This window comes from Zootermopsis nevadensis, unplaced genomic scaffold (assembly GCF_977971745.1).
Source record: "Zootermopsis nevadensis isolate Lab colony 2312 unplaced genomic scaffold, Znev_1.0 Znev_ptg000022l, whole genome shotgun sequence".
Taxonomy (NCBI): domain Eukaryota; kingdom Metazoa; phylum Arthropoda; class Insecta; order Blattodea; family Termopsidae; genus Zootermopsis; species Zootermopsis nevadensis.
The window spans coordinates 18,663,682-18,690,654 of record NW_028259154.1 but is presented as its reverse complement, the minus strand read 5'-3'; the positions used below and the strand labels follow the sequence as shown (position 1 = coordinate 18,690,654).

Sequence of the window (26,973 nt, the reverse complement as noted above, 5' to 3'; positions counted from 1 at the left end):
CCAGACAATAAGATTCTTGGACAGACATTGATTAAGGTTCGAAGAAATATAGACTGTAATAACGAACATAACAGCATTTGGAACCATAAACCATACAACGATCTACACCCACCACAGTTAGAATCCCTGCAGAGTACTTACAGATAAGTTACCTTAGAGGTACAAATTACTATGTATTTCCATATTCTGTCCAATGTATTAATTTTCTTATTACCCGACGCTTTAAAGTCTGAGTTATTGACAGCGTCGTTAAATATACGACAAGTAATAAATAAATAAATTCAATTTGACCAAAGATTTTCTCAAACTTAAAATTATGATAATTTATAGTGTTTCACGCACATTTTGCACATCATTTAAATACTCCCTTCTTCTTCCCGACTAACGCGTACTTCTTTTCTTGGCTATTTGGCTTTTCTCTTTTATGCGCTCGTAACTTCCAAACTTTCTTCTTCGTCTGCTTTTTTTCGCTCTTCTCCCTCCTTCTCTTTCTGCGTTCCTGCACTGTGTGGTGCCTGTCGTTATCAGGTTTCCATTAGTAGAGGCGGGCATCTCCAGGCAGACGTGGGAGCAAAAGGGAGCGAACGAACGTAACGGGACGTCGGAGTCCTGATAAGGCGAGCAGAGCGCACGATTCGCTCTTTCTCTGTCACGCACACATACGAGGACGATATACCGAGCCCAGTCAGGCGGAAACTCCCGATAACGCGACAGAGACGCGCGATATCCCAAGTCTATGCGTGCAACAGAGCTGGAGAGACTGGCATGGAAAGGGTTACACTACTTCGAAGTGGCGGGCGCTGGTAGAATGGGGGTGTAGTGCAAAAAAAAAGGAGGTGACAGAAACGAGAACTGCCACGTCGTCGGGCGGCAAGGAGGGCCCCAAATAAGGAGGCAAGAGAGACAAGAATGTAACTGAAAGAAAAATTGGGGATGGGTTTACGTTTTGGCGCTAAAATGAGTCTGAATACAGTCTGATGGAAATTTTTAAATATTGCACAAACCACCACATCAGTCGCAATGCCGGTTCTAATTCATTTTGATATCAACTCTGTTTCTACTTTCAAGTCACTCCAACCAACGACACGCGGCTTTTATGTGAGACATGGAACGCGGAAATCCACAGAAACTGAATTCATTAACTTATAACTTCGGTTCAGTTTCGCGTGCAATTGCTGATATACCAATTTTGATGTCTTCGGAGATTTTTAAATTCTAACGTTTTATGTTTGGTTTCTCTGAAACGAAATTTATTATGCTCGTAACCGGTTGCAATATTATAGAAACTGAGAAACCACTTTGAAAATCTAGCTGTAGGTAGGTGTTTACTATTAAAGCGGATCTTAAATAGTGCGTGAGCCTGTGGATTGGATTAGCGGGGACTTATGGACACCATAATGAAAGTTTCTTTGGGTTGCATAAAAGGCAATGAATGTCAGCCAGTTGAAGGCCATCATCTTCTCGAGAAGGACTCTGATCCGTGGAGTTATTTAGTGTCAGATTATTGTTATGCGACGGAAAACACTGTCTTGGTCTTGGGTTTCTCTTATGAAGCCCGACTTTATTAGAAACACGATTCACGAAATGATTCTTATAGCTATGGAGCGAGAGACGTGATAATGGTTGAAACAGGGAAGAAGGAAACTGGATAAAATGGGAATATGGAAAAATGGTACTACGAAGAAGATGGCATATCTCATGGAGTTTAAGCTTTTCATATCATCATAAGCTTTTATTTATTTCAGTGCATGATGCAACTTTACCGTCTTACAACCTGAAGGAGATGGGATAAGTAAAGTTTTATGTCATTTGGGTGGGTGGGGGGGGGGGGTCATAGGAAGCATTAGAAAGCAAGGGAACGCCTTAATTCTGGTTTGTAGCATGAATCAAACCATATATGCAACGAATATGGCTATCTTCTGAATGGTAGTGCCATGTGGTCTGGTAGAAATTTTCCAACGTTTCAGAGCTTCTTGCTACCTCCATTATTTTTAAAATGAATTTCTATTTTACATATTTGTACTGACATTAATTTTGATTGTTCCTGGCGTGCGTGAAGCCTGAAGCTTACTACTCACTTCCATCTATAACCAAAATTGGGACTGCTTGTGTTTTTGTTCATATATCACTGTTGTGGTGTGGTGCTTTGGCAAAAGGGGAAATCAGGATTAATTTTTCAGTAGTTAAAAAAGAAGAATATTATACTCTGATCGATCCGTAACCTGTGCAGCGACTAAATTCAACGAAGGATTTTAGGGCAATCGGCCGCCTCTGTTGGTCACAAAAGACCGACGTTTCGAGAAACTTCGCGGTCCTCATAATTAGGGATCTATTGTCTCAGACATTCTCGAAACGTCGATTGTTTACGGCCACCTGATTGCCGAGAAGACTTTATTGAATATTATATTTTGTGTGTTTTATCGTAGCATATTGTTATAAATCTGGACCAGTTCCTCAATTATATGCTTTCAACATGTGCAGGCTTTTATTAAAATGCCAGTTAGCTGAAAGCTGTGGATCACTGACGATCGCTTTACAAATAGATTGTTTTAATTAACAAACTTGTGAAGACTAAGTCAGGGACAATACTCCCAGATACATGTTGAATAGATCTCATTACTTCATTCTACACATTAAATTTAGCGCCGAGCCCGTGTTAACGACATTGTGAAAACTAGCAGTATTCATAACCCAGAACAGGTAGAATGGAGGACTATACGCCTGCTGTATTTTGATTAGACTACGTGCATGAAAGAAAAGTCGGAGAAGTTGCCGCATAAGAACGGCGACTACCGTGATTACAGCACTCGTCTGCTTCTGCATTACAGAAACAGAGTTCTTGAGAAGCTAGTAGTCACTAAGCTAGTTAAGTAATGTCTTGCCTTTTATGGCACCCGACGTTTCAGTAACGTGTTCACAACAACCCGCCACTGATTCCTCCATGAGCCAGACGAATTCAGTCTGCTTCAGATGCATTTTAAAATTATCATTCTATCTGCGCCTTTGTCTTTCTTTGAAATACACTGTTAGCGCAGTAGATTTGTTCTTATCCTAGGACAGGAAGCATGGAAAAAGTTTTCGAGCTGTTCGCCTGCAGTATTTCCGTTAGACTACCTCGCTAAACTGTACAGTCGGAGAAGATGCCGCACGGGAACGGCGTTTCCCATTGTTTGAAATGTGTACAAAGTTCGGTTAGGATATCGGTCAACTGAAACCCTTGTGTTCCTTGTGACCTTTTTTCACACACACCATAATTCTGTGTGTTTCAAATTTTCATCCATCTGTACTGCTAACTGAACTTATCACAGCCTCTTTAATAAAATTGTCAGTCTAGCTGCATGACTAAATATCCTGGTGTAAGATTTAAGGTTTTCACAGCGGTGAATATGAAGATTTCTGTCTTCTGGGTTGTTGCGCTGTGTAGTCTGGTCGATGTTTACCGATTCATCGCCCTGATGACGGAGGCAGTATGACCTCTGAAACGTTGGTAAACATCGACCAGACTACACAGCGCAACAACCCAGGAGACAGAAATCTTTTTCCTGGTGTAGTTCATGATCATTCCTTTATTATGTATGGTAGTTTCATGCTTTGTAACCAACACTAGATTCCGCCAGTGAACCAATCCATGCCTCTTTGTACGTACTCAAGCTTTATGTGTAATATACAATAAACACCTCCATATGACAGCTTTCCTGGATGTGCAGGTGCTTAATAGTTGGAAGCACGTGGTAGAGTCTCGTCTCTACCACTACAGGAAGAACTTCAATTACCCCTTGGGTATCAGTCATATTTGATCACAGAGTCGTTCTGGGAATTTTAATTATCGAGTCTAAATGTCTCATTAAACTGACAGAAAATTGAAGCAAATTTTTGTAGTTATATTAAGATGGAAACAAGAAATGTGTACACAACTTCTGTTTAAAAATCTCAGCGTACTGTACTACTTAGAAAATTAATTAATATAATGGAAGAAACGACTATTGCTTTCCTCAGCAGTTATTTCTCATTGTTTAAAACATTGTTCACCCCTGGTTTAGTGTTTAATACGTGTAGGTCAGAACGGAACACAATAGCATCGCGGCACAAGGGGGCGACAAGTCCCGACATGGGATTAGCAGTGTTGACAACTTGTTTGGGGGGGTCCGCTATTTTGTGGAAAACCACGGTGGCAGGGCATGGGAATTAGGTCTATTCGGTTCTCAGCTGTCTGTTGAGAGACGCGTGTACAAGGATTGCATTGGTTCCGGACATAGTAGCTGCTCTGTAGAGGGAGCAGAATTAAAATGGTCGCACTTTTATTCGGCATTCTCGAATACGTGTACTATATTTTTATTTCGCCGTGTTTCCAAACTACTTTCTTGTACTTGGTATTTGTCAAGGTTTGCCACGTGACGATAATAAAATAGACTATAGTCCAATATGTTACACCAAATAATTTATTATTATAAATTTGTAGTTCATGTACGTATGCCAACATTGCGACGAATATCTGAGGTGGAAGCTACACCAGTGTCAATTAATATAAGATTCTGAAATTTTGTCGTGATTTGATAAATTTTGGAAAAATGTACAACTTTTTAGGAATCTAAAACAGCATGAGAAAAGCACTAATATTATATTTAGCATTAGGTTTGATTGTAGCAGCTAACGAATCGCAGGAGACAGGCATGCGAAATTTTGTTTGGAGTTACATGATATAAATATGTCTCTTATAGTTTATGTTAATGTATGCAAACACGCCAACTTTGCAACTTTTTAATGTTATGTTGGGCTGTTTTGACATATTGAGAACCTGTACTGTGGAAATTATGCACGGAGACCATTAAATTAAATTATATAATTTTTAAATTGTACTTCTGCTGGCCTTATACAGACTGAAGCATTTGAAGGGAATAGGGTGCCAGTTTCTTCCCAGAACTCCTTACTCTCTTCGTCAAAATATACCCTTCAAATCCATCAGAAGTTTTCGAACGGACATGTCTTTACCTGACTATCGGTCCGAGCTTGTCAGATATTACGTAATAACATCGCATGTTGTTTTGAATATCTGGTCACTGCAGATGAGCTTGTGCATGACTGGAATTTATTCCGTCGCAGGAGATAGCATATCGGTTGAATAAAACGATGTTAAGTTGAAGTAGGAGAATATGTGTGACGTAACTGAAGCTTACTTCTATGGATGTTTACAGAGACGTTACGTGTGTAACCCGTATTCAGGACGTACTTAGTTCGAACCTCGAACGGTACACAACTACCACTGACCATCCATCCATAGTAATCCTGCAGTACCTTGAAAGAGGCTACGACCTATTTTTCCCCATTTACAACTTACGTGATCAACCTGTCATCCCGTCTTAGGATAGGCCCACTTAGCATTGCGATTATGACAGCTTCGTTAAATAGCGTTTTGTTTCTAGTATAGGAATTTCCACAGAAATTAGTATAGAAGCAGGAGGGCGGATTATGTTTCACGTGCAGTGACATGGAAGTTTCTTGAAAGGTCTGAAAGAAAGAAAACAGAAATATATCTCCGCTTTCATGTGACTGATGATCGCATATACGAATTAAACGCAGTGACTACCGACTGAAATATTTAACGACATTAGTTCGCTTGAAAGTCTGGGGGAGGGGAAGTTTAGCTCTGTACCTATTCTCGGCTGTACTTGTAATTGACAGCGTGTAAATAAATTTCAGTTAATGCGACATAGAAAGAGTGCCATTGAGATATAATTGTCCTCTATTTTCATTCTTTCTATTCTTTTGCATCCTCTTCATAATGGTGTCTCATTTCCGAATGTTCTTTCACAACCCCTGCTTCAGCCAGCCAGCCAGCGAGGGTGGCTTGCGACACTTTCAGACACTCAGATGCAGAATCTCAACAGCCAGTGGCCGCCTTCAAATGATCGCACTTTCCCCCTATTACCGTTGTAACGGAAAGTTGTCTTTATATCTTGGTATCAATTTAAACATTTTAAATTTTCGAATAATGTATATATTTACAGTATAATGTGCAGTTTACGTGATGGTTGCTTTCCTGGAAAATACCGCGTCAGCCGAAATAACCTAGCTATACAATGTTAAAATGTTGGTTACGTTCAGTAGGAGACAGTCTTCCATGTTTAATAAGTAACTGCGATATATTTTGGTTATTTAAAAGTATAATCGAATTATAATCACTTAGAATAAGAATATAAGTGTGTGCCTATAAATGTTAACTCTTTAAGAGCAGTCGTAATTATATGCACCGCCTTATTTAACATTCGTTAATTTTGCGGAGTGTATTTATGGGTTTCATATGATTTCCAGGTGGGATACTATTGTTTCCTTATACGTTGTTACCCGATTTTTTTTGTAATGGAGAATTGACGTATTTTAATTGATGCAGGAACTGCATTTTTAAATGTTATTTAAATGAACGTTGTGCTTCAGAAGTCTAAAAAACACAGTGGGTTCTTCATTGGTTTATAGTTACTATAGGAGGAACTAGATAGCGCACAGTAAATTCTTGGTCTCCACTTCACACCTTTTTTATTTTATTATTACTTTTCTCTCTTTTACATCATATTTCTTCGCCAATGGGAAGTCTTATTTCTTATTTTCTTTTCCCTCCGCACTTCTAAACTACATCTTTCATCCGCCATTTCTTTCTTACGGCACGATTGCTGTCTTTTCACTGGCTGAATCTGGCGTGTCATCCTGGGGTCTGCCATCATCACACAACAACAAAAAAATTTGTGACGATTCGCGCACAAAGACATAGGCTAAGGGTATGAATAAGAACGGAAGTTGGTGTAATAAGCTGCAGCAGTGATAACTTACACTTCCAGCAACTTTTGATGGCAGCTAATGGATACTTGGGGTAACACAATCTCATCTACCACGACACCTCTGGAAGTTAGTGACAAAATGGTTGGCTTATTGCCGTATCAGCAGAATTATCCACTGCCTGCCGCTTCATATTCTACTTCCTTGTCGTTTTTCTATTATTTTATACTTAAATCTATAAAGAACACTAGATAAAAGCAGAACGTAAATTAGTTCTTTGTGAAAGATATTTGTTAACTTTAATTAGTTCTCTGGTTTAGGAAAATAAGAAATGCTGGTGTCAGCATACATGAACATTATTTGTGACCAAAATGCAAAGACAACGTTCACAAACGTAAATAAGTGCAACTACTTTGGGAAAAAAATTGTTAATTTGGTATTTAGACTAACTATTATAAATTTATATTTTGTACCTTTGTTTCTCTACTGTGGCCTGTGTTTCAGATGAGTGGCGCGATGATTGAAAGGAATCTTTTGATTTTAACGGTTAGGATTTTAAGATCAGGAATATTTTGTAAATATGTGACTTGCTCATGAGCTCAATCTCGCTGTCCCCACGATTTGCAAACGTACTCATGATACGGAATATGCTAATGTTTACTGTTCCTTAAATGAGTTCAATGTAAAATACAATTCGGTGAAACAGTATAGTGTTTTATATTCTCTAAATGTAATGGTAGTATTAGCTTCCGCAACTATGATAGTGTTAGAAGTGTGGAGCAGATTTTTCAGGACATATTTTTAAGTTTGTTCAAAGCAATAGAATTACAATGAGGTTATTATTTTCAGCTAACGATTATGATTGACTGCCAAAGCAGTCCATGTGGGAATTGTGGTATATAAAATGGCATAAATACCATGTAAGGAAAAACGTCGTAACTGATCAGGTTATCTCTTCATCCAGGACATTATTACTTATGCCCAAATTAAACATCTCAATTCAACACAATGCAGACAGAACACGTATATCTACTCCGTGTCGAAATACAAGAACAGTGTTAACTTTTAGTAGAGAAGGCATTGGTATAATAACAGCATAACGTTTGACCTGCCTATTGTAAAAATATCAAATTCAACTTTTGAAAAGGTGCTACACAGTAAGGACCAGCACGCGGGTTGAAACTGAAGCGCTGTTCTTACTCAGGCTACTTCAGGTTCTCCCCACCCTGTGTTTCTGTCCTTTCACTTCAGAAATACAAGGACAGACGAGAATACTTTTCAGATTTTAATAATATGTTCTGAACCTTAGTGGCTATTTCTTTGTAAATGAAACCACTCACGTGGCTAAATTTTCTGTATACCTTAAAGTATGCCGTTTGTTACATTTGAAAGGAGAGAAGTGTCTTGTATAAAGAGCAACAACATAATCTTGTATATCCTCGTCTCAAGCCTTTGTTTTCTGCTACTGCTTATTAGAGACCAACAAAGACTCTAGTTTGCTGGGATTCCAATAATACGTACTTATGGTTACAAGAACTCAGTTGTCCATATCAAGTGGCCTATAGCATACGAATTTGAACAATGTAGAGTCAAGTTTGCGGTTGCAGATATTGTAATATTTTAACACCTCACTGGATCTACAAAATGCATAGGCATGTCTGGGGTTTGAATGAAAGTGAACTCTTGCATCTACTCAAAGCTTGAATTAATATGATACACTACTTGAAACAGACCACGCGTTTTCACGTTGTTATTGTGCTGCTAGGCGATTGTTCTGCATGATATTCCTGATTCTGTTTCAGAACACTACAATGAATTGTTCTAAACATTACTCGTATCCTATTATAAAACAGCTTACTGCCATTTCTGTTAGGGTCAGAAAAGACGTTAATTCAAGACCAGCAACATAAAATTAAATTCATACTCTTTCTGGCGAATGTTGCGATATTAATCTGATACGAAAAGCGTAGACTACATACAGAATGGTCACACCACATCCTATTCAACGCCTATCATGATCTCAGCAGTTGATATAGTGTATAGCTAATAAACAACAACATAAGTTTTTTATGTAGCATTTAGGTTCCTATGAACCAGTCTAACCCAGTCGGTAAAGTGATTGGCTACTTCGGGCTGGACGTCCGTGGTAAGGATTCTCTGAATGAAAGAATGTGGGGCTCTTATACCACGGACAATATGGCGTGTGGCTAATTTCTTTCCGAAAGTATACGTTGAGCTTTACCTCAGCTCTCCCATACTTCTTAAATTCGTTGTTCTTAGCGCCAGGGATGTTGTGTACTTACTCCAAATGAGAATACATTTTCCATCCTTGTTTCTTCTTTCATGACTCTTTTGGTGTGGCATTAAACTAAGTCCTTACAGAATCGACATATTACTAAACTGATATATCTTTCAGGATATCCCAAAATCAATGCAATTAAGTGAGGATATAAAAAGAGACCCATAACTTCTTCAGTTTCATGAAAAAATAAATTTAGCTTACAGTAGCACTTGATAAAATTTCATGAAGTTTTTAAAACATGGCTCTTGGAGAATTGGTCTGTGTACACATTACGCCTTCTACGGAGTCGAACGAACGCGTTAAATAATCAATGAAACGCTTTCGTTATAGTCAGTACCGGACTAAAATTGTATCGATTTATTATTACGACCTTTCGTTTGCTTTCACCCGACCTGCCTGCTCGTATTCTGTGGCCTTTTTAGCATATACTCTGCCTAAAAGAATTACCAACCGGAGTTCTGCATCTCCCCCTCCCCGACTTAGTGGACCTTATTGTCGACAATCTCTGTGTTTTCACTTCACTGCGTGCGTTGAAAACATCAAGCGGTTCGCCTCCTGTTCCTTCTTTAAATTCAGCCTGTCAGGGGTGACAACCTCAACGACAAAAATAGCTAACAAAAGTCGGGGCCATCAGGACAAATTTACCCAGGCATGCTGCTGCTGATGTTGATTGTGATGGGGTGCATCAATCACAATCAAGATATGTTCTTAAAATGACATCGTTTGAACCAAATGTCGCTTCCGAGTGGTTAGCAATTCAGCTTTGTATTCGACAGGTCCCGCATTCAAATCTCTTTCCCGGAGACAGGCTATTCAAACTGAAACTTGTCTTGGTTTTACTCAGTTTCTTTAAGCGAGATAGTGCCTCAAATTAGGCCACAACTGTTATGTTCCACATCCTTTCCAATTCATTGTTCATTAATTAATAATTCTGTCATTCGATGCTGTTTGTTCTCGGCTACTGACTTGGAACAGACTACGAACAGACAAGACGACATACGCTTGCTTGTTAGTGCGTTGAACGCTTGTCGTTACCCTGTGTTTTGTCTCTTGATTTTAGACCCTGGCAGAAGGGTCAAGTCTTAGAATTTGTCCCCGACGAAAAAGTGGAAATTTCTGCCTCTAATGAGCTGCTACTGCAGACGGAAATGAACGTGTTAATGATATAGATGTCTTTAATAATTATGTCGAGACATGTGTTTGGAATCTACATTTTCAATACAATCGTCTTCTTGTTTAGTTACATTCTTTGAGCTCTTCTAATATTTAATCATGGCTTAAACGTTGATGAAAGGTAGAGAATGAATAGAAGACGTTTATCCTCTTGGGATAATCGTATTTACCGGTCGTCATCATCCCCCATCCTCATCAGAACGTTAGCAATTATACGAGAAATGGATTGTGAAATTAAATTAAATTAGGAGAGAATTATTCCGTGTTCACAAAACCAAAGCTTGTGACAACATTATTGTTACAACCTAAGGTATTAATTTAGGTTAATTGATTTATGAAACCCCTCTTTGCCGGAAATGACGTCTTCCTTGCGGTCCTTAATTTTGTACAGTGTTGTTATGAACCACCCCTTTAAATTTAATCACAGTTTAAAGTAGCTATAAGTATAATTCAGGAAGAAATTTATAATAGATAAAATTTTGCTACTATGCACTTAAAAAACCTTTGTCTTACCGCCTGCTGTCTAAGGAATAAAATTGAAATAATATCAAATTTGAGGTTTTCATGGCGGTGAAGACAATCGATCCTGGTCTCTTGGGTTGTATCGTTGATCCGTGTGAATGTTTAAGTTTCTGGTAAACATTAGTATCTGTCTACAAGACCACCCAGCATTCTATCTTTCCCCGGGGAGTAAAGCGACCGGGGTGTGAACCTGGCCATTTAACTCCACCTACTGTAGAGGTTAAGAAAGCGCGAAGCTATACCTCCATTCCCCGTACGTCTTAATGGCGTAATACTTTATTAAAGAATAGATGCAACATTTTAGGTGGACTAGGTAGACGGTGTCACCCGAAAGCATCAAATTTCCGTCTCGTACAGAGAGAACAAGCCATCCATCTTTCCTGACGATCGTAGCAGTAACGTGGCTTCGCGTCGCTTACATTTGCTACACAACTCTTTGCTAATAACTTGTCAGCAGAGCCTACGTCTTCCTACTACCATGAGGGGGAAAGCAAAAGCAAATTATTTACACTCAAATGATTCTATTTCAATATCGGAACAAAAGAAAGGCCACCGAGCCTGGTGTTGAGGGAGACGAAGACCGGTTTGGGCGCAGCCGCGTGATACAGTCTGTTCTCTCATTTTAGTCCATGGTTCCTCAACTTATTCTGTATCTCTGTTCGATACTCTTCTTTGATATGTCAAAACACGGAAACTCTACACCTAAATTTTTTTTCCTGTTTTATATTCTGGATGTCCTGAGTCCGTATGTCGGCCTAAAGACCGGCTATAAGGACGATGGTTTTCGTGGTTTTATTCAGTCACTGGAAGTAAAGTCTTGAATAATGCTTTGGAAGAGGCCACTATCTGTTCCTTTCCACATCTTTTCCAATTCACCTTTCAGAATGACTCTACCCTTCAACGTAATATACTAAGTCTTATAAAGTTGAAAAGACACGTTAAATAACATAAGGACCAATTAAGCCCAGAAGTTCTTACTTTGTTTTACTTTCTCCTGATGAATACCGACTTGATTGGTGCATCCCCATGCAACCGAATATTTTTGAGACTTTTCAAATATTTCCCGTCTGTGGAGAACTTAAGAATTAGTATACGTCCCACGGTACAGAAACAAATGGAGGTTAGCAAGCTGTGTATATTTTTTATTAGCATTTGAATGGATTTAATATTCAACTTTTGTAGTACTTCCAGCTTGTCAAGAATTTCCTCGTCTGTTACGGAACCCACCCGTACGTTCACACCATTCTTGCTAAAATCCCGTCACTGGATCCATCCTGAATCAGCTGAATCCGGTTAATATCTTTACGCCCATTGCTTCAACATTTTTTTACATGACCTGGGTTCGATACCCAACGGGGCAGTATTTTCTCTTCGCCACAACGTCTAGACCAGCGCTTCTCAAAGCGGTGGTCCGCGGACCGGTGCCGGTCCACAAGTCTGCATAACGCCGGTGTAGATTTAGAATTGAGAATCTTGTAAAGAAGAAGCAGGCTCATCTGTCACATTATAAGTTGACTGAATTTGATGATACACACATTTTTCAATAAAAATTATTAATAAAAATTTATTTTTCTATAATCCCATACATCATATAAGACCTTTGACCCTCAACAACCACGCCGGTCCCTAGGATATTTGGAAACAAATTGCCGGTCCGCGGCAACAAAAAGGTTTGAGAAGGCCTGGTCTAGACCAACTCTGGGGCCCACCCAATCTCCTGTCCAACACGTACCAGCATTATTTTTTCGGGGTCAAAACTGTCAGAGCGTGAGGCTAACCATTTACTTTCAATTAGAGACGCAATTAACAATGCGTGGAGCTATACATACACATACATCTTCAAGGCGTGGTATTTAGTCGTGCATCAGTAATAACTTTGCATTACATTTATCACTTTATTATCATCCTCTCATTTACGCCATTTTTCCCAAGTGGTCTCCTTCTTGTTTTCAGACACGTTCAATGGACATCCTAAAATAATATTGGCCTACAAAAATTTCACTTTCACACGTTTTATAAAGAAACCCTCTGAAAAGTATCGCACAACCACTGTGTTACTACAGAATGATTATCATGTGGCAGGTCATCGATTGCATTGTTTCTCCCTACTTGGAAACAGGCAATGGATGTGATAAATAACAGCCTTTAATGGACGCCTTTTTGTCTTCGTGAGTGTTGCTGTCTATGTACTGAGAAGCTAAGTTACTGGGAGGGATACGGCACATATTATTTCGTATTAATAGCATAATCGGGGGTTTTGCAATTCATTCTTATTTAAATAGAAACTTTTCAGTGAAAGAATCCAGCTCTCTTGCTCTTCCTTTGTCTCTGTCACCCTGTGCCAATGTATCGACTTCGTACTTTGCCACTGGCTTAATCAGTATTTAGAATAATTTAAATTTTGGATACTGACAGGCATAGACTGACAAGTTAATTTTCCTTAATGAAAGCAAGAAAGATGATGGTTAGTTCAAAGTGTGCCGTGCTGTGTACTGTGACTGTAATGTACATTACGCTGCCTGCCGAAACAATGTGCAGTTGCCAGAGGAGGAAGGGATTCATTTCGAAAATGGACCTCAGCGTCAATCTTAAAGGTTGTTTACGGCCGTAGTAATCAGGACATCGGTACATTACACAGTGCAGAATACCACTCTGCAGCGCGTGCTGTAGTTTACTCGCACAGGCCTAGTTTGGATTTCGGCTGTGTTTTGAAAATCAATTAAAATGTACATCAAAGTTGTTGCCTAACCTCGCATATTAAATGTGCTATCGTCTTAAACATTCTTCCCTCCATCATCATTTGTGTCTTTCTTTAAACTACTTTAAATGTCACAGAAAAATTAATAAACTTATATGTCTAGATTTTGAAATAACTGAACAATTTGGGTACTGATGGGATGTTAAATTATGCCAGTGCAAACGAACTGATATACCAAAATATCGATTTTAATCTTTGGGATTGTAACGCCTTGTAATCTTTTAGGTGAAGATGGAGGAGATATGTTCCTCCGAAACCTTCGTAATCATCTATAAAATTACACGATATCGCAACTGAAAAGTTCACAATCGATATATTAATTGTCATGACAACCTCAGATCTCAGATGTAAAAATACCTCAGGGACATGTTTGATATCCGTTTAGAAACATTATTGCCTATTGATAATATTGTAGATCATCTGTGACACGTGCAACTTCTCACACCAAATAGACCAAATAGTGTCGTTGCAGAAGTATTAGGTACGATTGCAGGACTGATAACTTATTATTGTATTATTCAATGACTGTAGGTGCTGCTGATGACAAATCATTTCGATACGTAATCGTATAACAATTTTAACATCTGCCGCCAAGCTACTAAACTTTTTCTTTCCCCAGCCTAATCAATATTTAATCACCTACTTAATCTTACGAGCGTAAGGTCAAACTTTAATGGGGAGCATGGATGGATGGATTGGTAAGTTATTTCACGACTCCACACCAATTTGAAACAAGTTTATTATATATAGCATCATATAAAATGTGGGATGAAAATTTTTGCGAGAAATGTGATTGTGGCGCATTTGAATGTCCCACAATTCACCCGGAGGACTGAAGAAACTTCAGAATGTATCAATCCGGACGTCCAGTCCGCTAGTTTAAATTATAACTAGGTATCACTGAGATTCGAAACCGGCGACCTACTTGCCCCGTGTAAGATAACGTGGAATACAATTTTTCCTGCACTGCAAATTGCAGTACGGTGACAACGATGACTAATGTAGATCCTATTCACGTATCCTGGACCAGTATGACAAAGCCCTAAAAATCAGTTGTTCTTAACTATGATTTCTGGTCTATGTAAGTAATAGGTTTACATTGTCAGTGTTCCATATTTCGTGAAAAGCTAGTGATAGGCGAGGTTATGTGAGTAAAGATTCTTATACACCCTGTCGAAACCTCTACGAGTCCTGATTAGTGTACGTTTGGTTGGTTACTAAAATACGAATAACAAGAGAGCAGTGTTGGCAAGGAAAAATGCTAAGTGTGATTGGTAGGCTGATGTGACGGGGAAGAAGTGCTTGCATGAGATAGCGTTTTCGTTCAGAGTGGCGAGTCGTGTTTTCGCCCTTTGTAGCGGTTTTGGATAGGCTACTGTTATTATAATCCTGATTTTTACGTAGAAATATTAATACTTGATAATATTTGTGTTTAAAACACAAAGTAATTCGGGATGTCTGCCAGATTTTGTAGGTACGATAACCAAGTGATTTGGAGTTCGAAAATTCTTGTCAACGTGGGTACAGTTCTGAAAATTTAATTGGTTATAGTAATTTAAAAGCAAAGTAGAAGTTCGAGATATAAAGTGTCTTAATGAAACATTTTGCAATCATTTAATGTAAGACGAAGTGTTATTTTATAATGAAACATGTTACTGAGCAGGTCTGAACAAGGAAACAGCCTGCTGCCTATACGGTCGGTGTTGCCAACCATTTAAAGAAATGCTGCAGTGTTCTGTACAGTAATTCGCCGTGCACAAATGCGCATTAAAGTTGACAATTTAAAGTTTTTATTTCATTGTCGTTTATTGTCTTCTGGTTTTTTACCCTAGAGATTGAGGCGGTATGTTTCTCCGAAACGCTTGTATCTACCGGCAAGTCCACACAGTGTTATATTTAAGACGTTCAGCATCGACTTCCTTAATGCTTCTGTACTCGCTTGAACACTTACAGTTTTTCTTCAGTCTACCGTCATCTCTTCACTGAAATTCATCGTTGTGAACAGTTTTCTTGTTAGTGTTTACGTATTCGTTTAGGAACTACAGACCTTATTCAATCTGGTTTTGCCTTTTCACCTACGAAGTTCCCCGTCTAAAACAACGATTTTCCTTTAATATTTGTGCAGTCCTTTCATTTGATGAACAAGCCTAAGTGTCATTTCATTTCTCAAGTAAGTTGCACACAAATCAGAGATGGTTTTCAAACGATATCGGTGGAATACTACAATAGACAGACATACTGGATGAAGTTTTATCGTAGAATTACAGACTCGCATACATCAATGTGTGTAAACCAGCCGTAATGTATGTGCGCTATTTAGCTACATAGAATGTCAGTGCTCAGGTGGGACTGTGTGTACGCCATATCTGCCGAACATTACTTTACAGGCATTCTGCATAACAATATAAAGCCTGGTTGTGCACATACACACACAGACACAGAACAGGTCCAAAGAGATACCGCGCATCCCTATCTCCACCATACCCCCACCCCCGTCCCCCCGTCCCACCGCTACAAGCCCTGGGCCACCAGCTCAATCGCCTTGTAATTGAATTTAACAGATTCCATTGTGCGGATTCCCGGGATTTAAATTTCCTCCCTCTTCCTCACCCCGCCCCCAACCCACCCACACATACCCTTCTCACTCGGCAGATGAATCCCGATGTAGACACAACTCACCCCAACCCACAGACCTCTTCCAGCACTACTAAACAGGCTTATGTCTGAGTACCAAACGTCTTAAGCTTGCATCAATGGCGGAACTAAATGTTTGTAGTAGAACTTGACGTTGGCTTTCAGTGAAGTTGACGGGAGCAGCCGCTTTGTGAATATAAGTACGAAATGTTAATTGCGACTTCTCAAGACGTATTATCAGTCTTATACTCTTTGACTCATACGTTTCATCGGTGAATAGTGTTTTTAAAATGTAATATAGCTTAGTACGGATAACAAACAGATTATTCATTAAGAAATTTATAAAAGTACATGGAATGGGTATTTCATTTCTGCATTTTAGATGTCTTAAGAATTTATAGACTATCGAAATTCGACCACTGTCTATTTAAAAAAAAATAAACAGTTATAAAGTGCCGATCCAAACCTGTGATTTCTGGATCTCTTAAGCCTTTGCTTTTAAAGATCGTGCACCACAGAGTGAGTGTATCCTTCAAATAAATCAGTAATGCACCATTTTCCAACTTTAAGAAGAGCTTGTGTTGGGGGTTTTAGGAATCCTCAAAATTTTATAATGAGGGAATTTATAATCTGTACACATAATCTTCTGTAATCGCACAGTGGATGGATAAATAGAACTTGAGCTTTATCTGTATATTTCTTTACATCCAGGCCAATTTATGTGCTGGGAAATACAAGTTTTGGGTTATTCTTTGTGGTACTTAAATTCTCACACAACAAATTATTATGAGCATAGAATATGCGACAGAATAAAAATCTTCCTATAAATGTTAATGTAGATTAGCCTGTAAAAAATCCCGTCACTTTCTGTTGAGTATTTAAGAGACAAAACATGTGGATGGCAAACGGATCAACGGAGGCACACAAGCAGTTCGATAATAAGATTCCAAGAGCGTTTGCAACCCTGAAGGAGAAATAACCACGTCCTCTTCATCATATTGTAAAAGCTAAGTAACCACAGCAGGCGATGTGGTGTTGTTAACGCGTAAATCAATGAGTGGTACGAAATATAACCAATTAATTGCCTTCAGGAATGTCTGCTAGGGTAATACTCATGTATCAATTTTGCACAAATGGCGTTTAACTTTTCCCTTCCCGCCCTGCTTCTACTCAGTATACAGATAAATCCATAGACAGAATACCGACTCAGATTGCAGGGTTGGTTTTGGGTCGAGGGTGGCAGTGGTAGGGTAGTTTGTGATGATGCGCCTCGTGGGACCAGTTAGGGTAGGAGGGGATAAACTGGGTAGTCGCCAATAATCACATAGTTTTCAACAGGATACGCTACGGAGTCGCAGAGGAGGGCAATCATATAACAATGCTCCCCTGCCTTTCCCCTTTTCATCACGTTGAAACGCATGGAATTGAGTTGACAACCTGGTTAATATGTGGGATTCATTGAGCTAATGAAAATGCTTCCAGTACTAAATATTGTTTGTATAGGTTGGGCGCCATGCATATGAACTCTATAAACAGGTTAAGCTTGGACTGAGTTGCTAATTGTTCCACAACGGTAGTTAGATTGAAGCCTGCAACCACTGCACAGACACATTCCTGGTACATATAATGTTATACTTTTATTTACTGTCTATATAACAATTGTTAAATATATGTAACATTGTTGAATGAACAATGTAATGTGTTTCGGTATAAATTTGTCATCTTCAGGCTGTTAATTCATGTGCGATGAAAATACTAAGGTGTAATGAAATTAATTCACACATAAGCCGAGTCTGAAAAATAACTTTACATTATTGATATTAATATTATTATAAAATGCTTTTCGTGTTGGACTTGGGTGGCTGCAACATGTGTTTGAATCTTGCTTGAGGCGTGAATGTTAGTCTATTTTTTCTGTATTGTGCTGTCCTGTGTTGGTAGACGTTTTGCGACGGGACGCCACCCCCACCCCTGTCCGAGGATTTCTGCCAAATGTGCAGATGGATTAATATTTTCATAAATTAATTCTGGATTGGAACATACCTTATGGTCTAATCCTTAAAATCTGAAGAGGAATGAGAATATTTGCAAAATGAAATCAAATTAATAACAGGCTAAAATAACTTATAACGTTACAATTTATTCTCTTTTGTTGGTATGGGATTTTATAGCTCGTTCGTTTATTTAGTATGGGCCAAGATACGGGAATCTCCGGGAAGCGAGAGTGAATTTAAACTTATAAGCAAGTAAATAAATGTGTTAAAAATTCAGCACTTCCAAATAACAAAATACATTATTTCAAGATTTTAATGTAAGATGGAGAATACAATATTTGTAATTATCCCTTTGTATCTTCATGCATGATGCAGGGAATTACATGCCTAGATTTATCTTGTAGTTTAGGAGTTATGCATGCAGTTATTTGGATCTATTATCGCTTTATAAATGTTCAAAGTAAATTTGGTCAAATGTGATAAGCGTAGCGGAAAGTTTAGAGCCGACCATCACATCGAGATTACCTCAGGACCTAATTCTGGACCAACTACAAGTGGTTGAACCCTAAATTCTATCCCTTGGGAAGATTAATCAAACTTGCATTTAATTTTAAACAGCTGATATTGCCCAGGTAATTAGCGGTGCCATAGATTTTGTTCATTTAATTTATTACCAACTGTCGCGCTAGACGAGAATTGGCATTTCCACATGGCAGGAAGGATAATGTGTTTGACATAATAATTGTAGTAATGATTGATTTTTACAGTTAAAACTATTACCCCTTGGGGTCCTTTTGTTCATGTTTTCAAATGACACACTTTGTTTGTGCAGTTAAACAAATTTTACAACAGATTTATCAGGATATTGAAATGTAAACTCTTTTTTATCTGTATAATTATACAGTTTCAGTGGCAAATACGAACTGACACAAAACCAATGAAACGTAATATACTTTTAATTGATTTACGTTTATGGCTTGGGGATTTTACAGATGTTGTGCTAAATGTTATTTACGTGGTCTACACGGAAACAATTTTCATCACAAAGCGCAATGGTTACTTTTGAAACTAAAATAATACCTCTTCAGGCTATCCACTACCACCCCTTTCAGTGGACGTTCATTTTAATTAATTCATTAGTTGGCTGATGTTTTACTGTATCCCTCTGTGTGTGATATGGTTTTATACCCCGGCGAAACGTTAGTAGTGGTGATGTTGGCAAAATAATTACTGCGGTATGGCGAAAAGTGACCGCTCTACCCGGCAGCGGTAGTGGCCCCTTTTATATTCAATTTCATTTTTAAAACCGCAGTTGTGGGTGTCACTTGCAGAGTGTTGTAACTTTTTTCATATACCACAGTTGCAATCAAACAGTTACATTGTTACATGTTGAGAGGGGGCCTCCAGGGGCTTGTCGGCGCCCACAAAGTGGGACTCATCAAACACACGCACCCCTCCTCATGCTTCTCCCTGGAGTCCTCCGAGTACGGTCCGGGATATGGAACGCTATTTGGGCGCCCCAGGGTACGGGCGGGTGTGCAAGGGCTGTGGAGACCGCAATTTGTATAGTAAATGGACGCAGCACGACCTCTCAAGCAGACGTGTTTCAATGTGCATACTTGTGATCTCTGGTTTCTTTCATTACAGCCCAAGAAGGAGACAGCGATTGTTCGCTTGCCCAAAGAAAGCCTTGGCTTCAATCCCACTCTTTAACAAATTTTTTTCATTATTCCTTGACAATGAACAGCTTCATATTATTTACGACACTATGAATTTCAGAAGTGTTCATCATTCATTAATTATAGTGTTGAAGTAGTCCAGAAAAAGAGAGCTAAGAGATACAAACCTAGAGCGAAGATGGGCAAACGACTCTGTATATAACGCTTTCGAAAATTTCTTCTGTCTTTGTTTCAGCGATCAAATTCAAACGCACAATATACTTTCTAAAATTTTGTTTTAGTCTTATTTTTTCGATAATAATTTCTATCAGTCTGGTGATAAATTGCTAAATAAGGCTGTTTTGTGGCGTGAGGAACAGGCCTTACCCCCCACTCTATTTTTTATGCCCACAGGTCTAAATTCTGAGAGGTCTCAAATTCTGTACCTATATAAATTAGCCAGACATTGCTTAATTATTATAGACCCATTTACATACGTTGTAGACTAAATTTATTGAACCGTAATTGAAATATTAGTACGAACTGTTTATCCAAATGCCCTCGTATAAATCAGACTTGAGTATTATGTTCCTCGCGTCACAGTTTGTGACTTAAACGGGGTAAACTAGAATAAGTGCCACTCAACTCGTCATTTTTTAAAATGACCGGACAGAAATAAAAGAACGGATTGGCCACAGGCCTTTCCAAAAGGATGTTTACAAGTTCACGAATAACTCCATGAAGCAGAGTATTTCTTGAGAAGCTGCTAGTAACTCACGTGTTCAGTACATTTCTCGTATGTTATGGAATTCAAACTTATTACCTTGGTTACAATAACCCGCCAGTGGAACTTATCCTGAGTCATATGAATCAGTTTATACTCGAGCGTACTATACTTTAAGTTCCATTTTAATAGCATCCTTCTATCTAAACTTGGGTCTCCCGAAAGATCTTCTTTCTTCGTATTTTCAGACTAGAATTTTGTTGACTTTTATAATCTTAATCTTATTTTTCGTAGTTTAGCTCTTTTCAAATAATCCGTCCAAGTCCGAGGCCTTGGGTAACAATTCGTGACATGTTTACAGCGAGAACTTTTTCCCCACACCTAACGTCCTAAGTCCTACCAGTTTCATACCCCTGTTAAATCGGCTGTTCCTATTTGGTGGGGTTAATATGGCAAATCCCATCACAGAGTTCAAAGGGATGGAATATAGCGGCTTCTTTTTATGCCCGTCAGAGTTTTAATTTCATGTGAAAGTCGATGGTCATTTCGATTTGTTTGAACAACAAACTGGAAATGTGTCAGGAAATTGTGGAAAGGCATTCATTCTTTTTTATTTTTTCCAGTTTTTATGTTGTTTTTGAAAGCATTTATGCATATGAACTTAATTTTAGTAATTTATTTTATATGAGGCTTATATAATTTAGATGATATGTAGTTGTAGTTCATAAATGCTTTCACATATTTTAATGAATTATTTTGTATACACTTTTAGTTTATTGCGGTTCTATACAGTTTCTGATACAATGAGCGAAAGTGTCAGTTTATCCTAAAAGCCACAACTCCTATTTCAGGTCGAAAAAACTAAACAAATTAATTCAGTAGATTTAACTATTGCCTTATACAAAATGCAGTCGATGTATCCTTCTCTAATTAGTTTTTGAATAGAACGAGCTTATACATAGAAAAAACATTCAGCCTGATTTGAAGAAGTGCATACGCTGCATACTCAATTAAGGCTTTAGTGAAAAGTCTATTCCAGAGAGGTGGTTTCCAGATTTGAGGGCCAATTATGTATTTATTTGAATAACGTTTGTAACATATGTAGGTTCTGCCGATACGTTTTGTCACTATCCAGCATGTGTATGTTGCTTTCATCATATTTATCATAATGTCACGTTTTAAGTATTTGCCTTCATTATTAAATGATCCAATTTATAAAAAGTAAACATATTAAAGGAGAAATGACAGAATTATGAAGATGATGCCATGTCCACTATGCTTAATTGAATTTAAGAATTTTTTCGTCAATCCTACAGACAGTATTCAGATAACATAAAAGTAGCCTGTTTTTCTTGTATTTGTCTGATTTTGATACAGTGCGTATTTAACGAAATACGTTCCCTCGATAGATGTATTTATTTTAAGCTCATCTACGGTAAAGGGTGCTCTTCCTTTGGGAATAAGACGACCGGAGCGTTAAGATAATCACTCGATTCCATTTAGTTTAGAGTTGAAGAATGCGTGGAGCGTGACTTCAATTCCCTATATGACTTCGTGGTGTAAGGTTTAGACACATGGACAACTTTAGTACATTGCCTATGTTTAGCTGGTTTTACGTAAAGAAGTTTGAGTCAAAGTGGAATTTGTCAGATAACTTTTGTTTTTAATTTTGCAACAAATTGCAAGGTAGGCCTAATAAGACGTATTATTTGCGTTAATTTACTTTGTAAGTGAGGCAAGGTTAAAAATCAACAACACTGTGTGAGAATTGTAAGAAGTTTGCTGACCCTTGCCTTAATTGTTTAAATAAACTTTCAGTGTGAAGTATTTATGTTGTAGAATTCAGTGTTTCATGTTGTTATATAGGCCTTCGTTTTTGTTATGGCAACCCCCTTGTGAAAAATCTGATAAAATGTGGCATTTTAATTATCAATTTATATGCGAAATCTTTTTAGAATATTGGTACACGAAAAGAAATGAATCAAAGACGAAAATAACAAATACGCTTATTTTTTTGTGTTCTGTTTTCGAGGGATTCAATTTCGAATCTAGGCACTGTTGCTGGATATCCTAACGAATTTTCATGACATGGTGATTTTTCTAATTGTTTACAGACGAATGTCTGGATCGTGTATTGAAATATGCCACGACCGTCTCCATAGACTTCTTTACCTGCTCATAATTTATTATCATATTCCCACCTCATTCGACGCTATAACCTATGCAGTTGAATAAGAGTTTTTAATAACGTAGGACATAGCCAATCAAGTCAAAAGCTAACTTAGTATGATCTGTGTTTTCAACAGGCTTGTTTTATATCTGATACACGAGCTTGGATGTAATTTTATGGCCTGTAGAGGCAATCATGTTCCCGCTCATATTATGGTGAAAGAAAGACTGAACAAGTGACAGTCGTACAAGGTGGCCGGCAGAGTGCGCAACACAAGTAAGCTTTGTGCTGATCTCACTGACCACTGGCATTTTGCTCTGCGTGGATGTTGTGGTTTTATTGGTTACTGTAGTTGGATGCTGCAGCCTGTAAATAGGTCTCTGTAATCCCAAACAGCTTCACTGACTTGTTTCCGATACAGAACAACTGTTTAGGGAGTTCAACCTCACTATGGTGTCCAGAATTTCTTCTGGACTATTCATGCATATGTATATAAGGAATGCGTACAAAATTTTTGTGGGGAATCATTTTGAATTGGTCTTAGAATAGTAGACTAAAAATGTGAGGTGGGTGGAACTGACTAGGGTTGTGTGAAATGGCTGACTTTGGTATTACCGATGTTTGATCTTCAGTTATGTTACTGAAATATTCATTATGAAATTATGGAAAAAGAACTTGGGAAACATAAGCTATCGTATAGGCTTACTCGAATATTTTATCATCTCGCTTCTCTTCCAAGAACCCAAACATTAAAACACAACTTGACTTGTGTGAAGGTTTTTATTTCGGTGAGAGAAAAAACAGAGATTGAAATCGTTCAAAATCGAGTAGCTGAGAAAAGTATTCAAAGAAAATAAATTAACTTATAATTACATCTTATTACGGACGTATAAACTTTGAACTGCAGATTAACTGTGCTATTGACATGCCACCTAGGAGAATGGTTTAGCTATAATTCGACACACTTATATCAGGGAGGTAACAGGTTTGAATCGCAGCCGGGTTATTGACAATCCTGAGGCTTTTTTCTAAGTTTTATCGGCATCTAAAAGTGAAAATCGAGAGAGTAATTTACAACATAATATTACGTCTTAATTATAAAAGACGGAGTAGACTTCCTGAGCATACTTTACTCCTTGGAATTACTTTGTTAGGGAGACGTGTTAACGATTTTAACAGACATTCTCAGCTGTACCAATGGCTTACTTGAAAACGCATTTTTGTACCTGAGATTACTGGTCTAGTTTCTGCTAGGCAATCTCCGATGTACTTTTCGGAAGAGGCGAATACAAAGTCGGGGCCCCGCAATTTCCAATTGAACAGTTGAAGAACTGTGAAAAAGATACCATTTTTGGAGTGTTTGGACCTATATAATGATAATTTTTAGTTCACTGTTAGCTGGGTGTTGGAAGAGCTTCTCTCCCCTCAGTGTTGTCACGTCTTTAGGGCGGCACGTTGCCACACTTCCGACACCCAAAAGGAAAAGGGGAGAGAGAGACAAAGGCGCCACGGGGGACTTGAGAGATCAATACCCCTGGGGGGGGGAGGAGTACGACAATGTGACGTCACTTCCACGGTGTCTTCCTTGGGGACTTCTTTCTTTCCTGCTGCTCCTTGACAATCTTGGAATGACGCAGGTTCATTACCCCATCATCCTCTCACCTGATGCACTTAGCGTTAACACGATAGGGTCTATGAGTCGATCTGCTTTATGCTTCCTGTTACCAATACAGAATGGTCCATAACATTTGATTTCGCTGTACACCACCACGAACCCCCGCACTTTTGCCCCGTCGTCAGCCAGTGCAGTCCAGTTTAAATCTTTACAGCATGTTTCACTAAGATCCATTGTAGAGTTTTTCTGTCATATCTAGGCCTACAGGCCTGTCTCGTTTTCCTTGATGGTAGCTTTGCATCAAGTGTTTAGGACTAATATTATTCCCCATGCATGCCACATACTTCTATATGAAAGGCTATATTCTTGTCAATGGCCCTGTTGTCATGCTGTGGTATAAATAGTCACAGACCGTCAATGTGCAGTTGTTACAATCCTATCCCTAATGTACATATTTAAAATATTCCGGTTTCGAATCTCGGTCTGGATACCAAATATCCAGGGTGAGGTTTTGTGCGTTTCCTTACTTATATGACTGGCCGTAAAACCACTGCCTTCTACATGTGGCGAACAATTGTCACGTCCCAAAGTTTTTTATTTAGTTTTTTAGAGGTAAAAATGATAACACGTAGACATTCAACCGGTTCTCAGTAAAATAATGTGACCAAGAACTCTTTATTCCACTTTACTTTTTAATTTATAACCACCCAGTCGTTAGACGCTATATACTATACAGATCGTAGTTAAATAAACAAATATAATTGGTTTACTGCAGGCAGATACTGTTGTTGGAGAATGTGTATTTAAATTAAATCCAAAGCTGACAACTACGTTTTAAACAATTTCAGTTGCATGTCGAATGAGGTACTTCTCGTGTGAACACATCAGTTATTGTTATAAAAGAACTTAACGTGCTACTGGGATGAGTTTTTAATATCTGTTTCAGTCCTGCTTCCTCCCCCAGAGCGCGCACGAGACTTTCAAGTGGAATGACCACCCGTTCCCTTCCCAACAGCTGTAACAGTCTGTACCATCTTTAGACGAACTCAACGCCACGCCACAAAATTCCAGAAATTTAATATCGCCCAGTTTATAACATGCGCCCTTCGCACAGCCCTTAAAGCAACTCCAACGTGGGGCACAGTTTTGTCCCCTGGTGCACACAGCGCTTATCGTCATCAAGTAAAGCAGCACGTAGGCCTTCCTGATTTGGATTGTGATTTTCTATTCTGAGGCCAGTTAACAAAATTTTCCTACTTTCGATTCACTCTCTGGAAGCCGTGAACCTGTCTGAGGTGGGCCTTACTCTAAGCTCACAAGTTCGCCTTGAAAGATCGTTCGGCGGTTTAATTATGTTAGACGTTTCGTTGTTTTATTCATAATTTATTTAATGGCGACTTTCAGCTGTTTAGCTTACCCTGTGCTCTGACTTACGAAATTATACATTCTATTGCTTTTATAACACAGTAATTATAATAATATACAATTAAGGTGAAATAAAATATTTTTTTGTAAATAATATTTAAGTTTTATCTGTACTTAGCTTAGTATACTTCAAAAGGTCTACCTCATATTCGTGTAGTTAATGTCTTACGAATTATTTACGTTTATATGCCAAGACTACTTTAGTCAAAACGTTGCTGGAATTTATATTGTTATTTTATCTCATTTTAACTGACTACGTATAATTGCTGTTAATTTATAATAAGAATAACATGTTGCTTGTAGAACGTTTCCTTTTACCACGCAAAAATACTATGCGAATTGTTAAATAGAGTAGGGTGATCGAGTGTAGTGTGTGCGCGTGCGTGCATGCACACAGCTCTGATGGCCCATAACGTGGCTATTCTGCTAAGGCTCGCGTTGCGGAGTACGGCCCGTGTATGCTTCTTCTCCTGTCTAACTAACTAACTAGATGGCTTACGGAACCCGAAGGTTCATCACCGAATTAACCAAAGCCCTTCTCCGGACCCTGTCCTGGGTCAACAAAATCCAGTCTCCTTCAACTCCTATCTCCCATAGAACCTTCGGGTTCCATAAAATGTTGGGAATTTCTTAAATGGCTGAGCGACTGTTGGCTTCATGGTGTAAGTAAGTATGCGAAGTGTGTAACCAAACTTTTTTCAGCTCATTGAACCGTTTAACATAGACACGTGAAATGTGGTGTAGGTTATAAATTAACACAGCTACAAATTTTATGTGAAGAATATTTTCGTGTTAAAAATTACGAACGTGGCGACGTTAGAGTGCTCTGTGGTTATAGCTGACAGCTATAAGGTAGTGGGAATATTTACCAATTTAATTTATGCACACAGTAAGTCACTAATTTTTATAAGTATTAAATTATTGCTCATGTTAGTCTTTGGATACATATCAGACCAGGTTTACGAGTTACTTTTAGAACTAATGTAATCTATTATATGCATATTATAATATCTTTTGTTTTTGTGACGCCATATTTGAACCTTCTGTAGAATGCTTTACATCAGGCTCGATTCAACTCTCACGAAATATACTACGTCCTTACTGAAGTTAAATATATTATGTAATAACTTGAGCACTGGAACTGGCGTGAGAATCGCTTACCTAAATTCCCCACTGGTTTTCTTCCACTCTGTTAGTCAGTGCCTGTTTGAAAGCCGAGGTCTATAGTAT

At 38.4% G+C, this 26,973-nt stretch overlaps 1 protein-coding gene across 1 annotated transcript in view; it reads right to left on the bottom strand.

Moving 5' to 3' along the window:
• The window catches only part of LOC110834286 (paired box protein Pax-6), a 113,901-nt gene that overhangs the window by 12,811 nt on the left and 74,117 nt on the right, over positions 1 to 26,973 (bottom strand). The window lies entirely within an intron of this gene.